Source organism: Ursus maritimus, unplaced genomic scaffold (genome assembly GCF_017311325.1).
Source record: "Ursus maritimus isolate PB19 unplaced genomic scaffold, ASM1731132v1 scaffold_30, whole genome shotgun sequence".
Taxonomy (NCBI): Eukaryota; Metazoa; Chordata; class Mammalia; order Carnivora; family Ursidae; genus Ursus; species Ursus maritimus.
This window is the reverse complement of record NW_024425564.1, coordinates 34,044,710-34,049,393: the sequence shown is the minus strand read 5'-3', so window position 1 is coordinate 34,049,393 and position 4,684 is coordinate 34,044,710. Positions and strand designations below refer to the sequence as shown.

Here is a 4,684-nt window from a genome sequence, read left to right as displayed (position 1 = left end):
GGGGCCAGGCTCAGTATAGATTCAGCCCTAAGGGACTCTGGGGACTGTGAGCTGGGGGAGAGGCTGGGCTGGCAAGAGTGGAGGGTGGAAATTTCAGCAAAATGTCCCAGCAGGGACCAAGATGCAGAGGTGGGAACACTGATGCTCCTGCCAGCAGGAAAAGGCTTTGGACTGGTGTTCTGGAGGGATTTCTGGGCCAGGGAGAGAGCAGTGGCCAGGACTGGGATAGATCTGAGTCTCTGGTCTGGGACAAGGCTGGAGACCACCAGTAAGCAGGGCCCAAGTGCTCAGGTGAACACAGTAACACCTTGCAGGGTGGACAGCCCTGGCTTTGGGCTCAGATCTGGGCCCGACCCTGACTCCCCCACAAATGAAGTTTGTTACCTTGTGTAAGAGTTTTAACTTCTAGGCTCGGCTTACACATGTGCAAAATGGGAATGATAATAGTCCCTACCTGTCCCCTCCCCCAGGACTGTCATGAGATTTAAGTGAGCTAATGCTTAGAAGGGCCCCTGGCACATGGAAAATGTGCAGCCAAATGCAGCCCTTCTTAGGACTTCTGCTGTTTACAGGACAAGGGAGAGGACAGAGTGGACAGGGCAGCCCGGCCTCCTGGGGACGTGGGCACTACCCCTCCCTCACTTCTAGGACCAACAAATTCCCAGGAGGAAACGAACATATTCTCATGCCAAGGACCAATCATTCTGCTTAGTGTGTGGCAGCTTCCAGCAGCAAATCCACGTGGTGATGAGCAGGACCCCATTCCCGTGGGTAGGGGCCATGAGGAGGGGCAGGCCCTGTCCCCCAGCCCCCAGCCCCATTTCATCCTCCTATGGCATGAATCCCCGCTCCGAGACTGATGGGGTGGAGCTGCGGGTGCTGGTGATGAGAAGGACGCAGTGGTGGAGACAACGCTGTTGGCCCAGAGAAGAAGGCAGCGGTGGGGGCTGTGGGGCTGTGTGAGGGCAGGTTGGAAGGTTTTAGAATCGGGACTTTGTGAGATCTCTCTGAAGGGGATGAGGGGATAAAATGGAGACAATGCTGGGGTGGAGGTTATAATAAGGAGAGGCATCTCTCAGATTCAGGAGTTTCAGGAGGAAGCAGGAGGTGAGAAAAAGGATGCCAGGGGGGAGTGGTGTGCTGGAGAGAGCACTGGACAGAGAGCCACAAGTCCTGGCTTTAAAATCCCGGTTCTGGCTGTTAATGTGGGATTGATAGGATGCGCTATAACCCTTTGGGGCCTCAGTTTCCTCATCTGTAAAATGGGCCTATTACTCTTCCCAAAGAGCTCCTGTACAGATCCAGAAACATAAAGTGGGTGAACATCTATGAATTATCCAGCCCTGTCCCGGCCGGCAGCGTTAGAAGGAAAAGTGGACAGGGAAGGACACAGATGCTGCCGTTGCTCTTGAGGTGACAGGCTTTCCAATATCCCGGGAAGGCCCTCCGTCTCCAAAGACTGGCTGCCAGCCTAAAAAATTCCTCTTCCAGCTTTATTTCTCAGTGCAAATAAGTTCTTTCCTTTTCTGGAAACCTTTTTGATTGAGGGAAGGAGGAACAAGACCTTGGCCTCTCTGGGCCACTGAGGTGGGAAAAATGGGAGAGGACCCTAGAGGAGAAAGAGAGCTCCAGAGACAACTCTGGGACCGCCCAACTGATGCAGCCCCTATCTTCCCCAGCCTCCCTCCTCTCCGCCCCCGTCCCAGAGCCCAAACCAGCACCCTGGCCCCTGTGCCCAGGAAGGGTGGGGCTGCCAGAACCTTGGCTCTTTGACCTCATTATTTTTTTTCTTTTTTTTTTTTTTTAAAGATTTTATTTATTTATTTGACAGAGAGAGAGACAGCCAGCGAGAGAGGAAACACAAGCAGGGGGAGTGGGAGAGGAAGAAGCAGGCTCATAGCGGAGGAGCCTGATGTGGGGCTCGATCCCGTAACGCCGGGATCACGCCCTGAGCCGAAGGCAGACGCTTAACCGCTGTGCCACCCAGGCGCCCCTCATTATTTTTTTTCTTAAGGGCTCCAGATATGTGAGCAGAGGGCAGGGAAAGGAAAACTGACACACAGTGTCAAATGCTCGGGAACCCTCACACGGATATACTGTCACACACATTATCACACACGCCATTGAGCACATGCTTACATACTGAGACATGACAGTCTCCCCCCCCCACACACACAGTCAGGTACACACTCACATGCTGACACATTGCCCCCAACGCGCACGCATGCACGCATACACTCCTTGACGGACATAAACTCAACTCACACTGTCACACACATGTACGCAGGGAAACACGCATTCTGTCATAAGCACGCTATCTCTCACCCACATGCTGGCACATACTGGCGGACACCCATTTACACAAAAATCTCTCTCTCACACACACACACAGACCTTCCCATAGACACAGTATCACACATGGGGTTGCAAACACATAGACACTGTTGGACACACAATTACATGCTGAGATGTTTCATACACAGTGACCCGCACACCAGCAGACCGCCACACACGGGGTCACATACAAACCCACAGAGAGACGGGGGCTCATAAAACCCACACCTCCTCCCCCTGGTCTCTCTCTGTGTCTCTCTACCTGTCTCTATCTCTGTGTCTATCACACACACCCCCCCCACACACAGGGGAATCTGCTTAGAGCCAGGCTTCAGCTAAGGAAGGGCCTGTTTTTCCTCAGAGAAAGGAATTGGAGGGCAGGATGTGGTTTCTTGGTGGCTCCTGTCCCGGCCCCTACCTGGGATCCATGTCCGGGAGGGAGCCCAGCTCAGAACAAAGTCCACGCTGACCGCCGTGTGCCCCGGACTCCCTCCGCCCTTCACTAGAGCCTCCCACAGCCCCTCTCCAAGCCCTAGTCTGCCCTGAAGAAGGCTTTCAGATTCTGGAGGACAAATGCGTCCGTTCCCCCACGCGCCTAAGGCTGCCATTTCAGAGTTCCAGTGTCTCAACCCTCGCCCTAACTTTCTGTGGTAGAGGCTGTGATTCCTGTGTACAGACGAGGACACTGAGGTTCGGGAAGGTTGTTGTCCTACCCAAGATCACCAGCTAAGAGCAGACCTGAGATTTGAACCCAGGTTTGGCTGGTTCTAATTTTGGGTGTCAGAGGCTTGCCTGTCTCCTCAGAGACCAGCTTCCTCACAGGGTTCCTGGGGAGGTAAGGAATAGGGGAGGGGGGTGATCCTTTCAGCCACAGTGAAGGAGTGGCCTAGGCCCCCTTCTTCAGAGGTCAATTCGGCCATCCTCCTGCCGCTTCCAGCCTAGCCAGACCTGACAGTGAACAGCTCACTCTGGGAAGCAGGTAGCAGGCACCAGCCCAGCCCCTCACCCCTTTCTCTCTGTTCCTGAATGACAGGATCATCTTGCACAGGAATGCTCCTTTTCTGAGCTTTTGTCCCCCGTTGGTGCCATGGAGGGAGTAAATCTAGTCTTGCTGACCTCATGAGCAGAAAAGAGAATGCAAAATTCACCCATTTTTAGCGTCTTGTACACGGGCATGAGGTTGTGTCACAAGGACAGTAGTCTAACCTCAAAGCCCCTTTGCTCAGATCTCTGTGGTGGCCAGGGATGCTCAGAGCACCCCCCAACAAGAGCATCCCCTGAAAGCTCCACCCCCTCGCTCAGAGCCTGGCTCCTCCTGCCCTGCTCTGCCCTCCCAGGCCTGTTAGTCCAGGATAGTCGGCTTTTGCACAGGCCCAGGGCTGAGGAGTAAGGGGATCAGAAGTAAGGGCAGGTTCAAAGAGCCCAATTCCTCTGGCAAAAGGAACTTTGGGGAGAAGACAGGCAGCCTCCAAAACTTTTCCTCTTCCCTTAATTCAAACCAGGTCTGCAAAGCCGGCCCAGAGCAGGATGGGAGGAGGCAGCAGGGCCTTCCACTTCCACCCAGTCCCAGCCCCAAGGCAGTAAAGGTGAACCAGAGAGGTGGTCATGCTAATGTGTCTGCAGTCCTGGCTCCTGAAAGATGCCAAGAACACCAGGGAAGTCAAGACCTGGCTGAGGGATTGGGGGAAGGTGCTGGGGAAGCGGGAGTGTCTCCTGAGGCTAGGGCCAGTAGTTGGGCTGGGGACAGGGAGAGGCAGGGAATGAGTCTGGAAAGGACTTTGGGGGGGGGGGGCGAAAATGGGCTGGCACATTGTCCACAGCTGGATTCTCAGTCGGGCTGGAATCAGCCTCAATGGCCCCTCTTCGTGCATTCCCCCCCACCTGTGCTGGGACAAATTTCAAGGCCTGTACAGGTCCACTCCCCAAAGCTGTCAGTTCTTTAGGTCTAGGGGTAGGAACGGGAGGCAGGAGGAAGAGATAGTTCCCTTGACACCACACAGGCCATCCAAGCCTGCATCTCTTCTCCACTCTAGCATCTCACAACATCTTCAGACAACTCCCCACTCCACCAGCAGGCTGGCTACAGCCCCCAGCCTAGGAGCCTGGAAACAGGAAAGGCAGGGAGGGCAGTGAGGGCTGCAGAGAGGGGCTGCAGGGGTCCATCTGTGGTCCACTGGCCAGTGACATCCAGGGGACCAAGGTGTCTCTGAGTGTCCCGGTATGCTTTCTGGTATATGTTGTCAACCAGGTTAGTCAGAATGGGGGGTCAGACAAGTGTGCGAGGGGGACCGCTGCTTCTAGAGGAGCAGGGAGCCTCCTACATGTTTTGCCGCAGGGGCGGGGGGGGGGG

General features: G+C 54.9%; 1 protein-coding gene across 1 annotated transcript in view; it reads right to left on the bottom strand.

The window, feature by feature from the left end:
• The window catches only part of GLP1R (glucagon like peptide 1 receptor), a 33,134-nt gene that overhangs the window by 27,720 nt on the left and 730 nt on the right, over nucleotides 1-4,684 (bottom strand). The gene's annotated exons all lie outside the window — the stretch shown is intronic.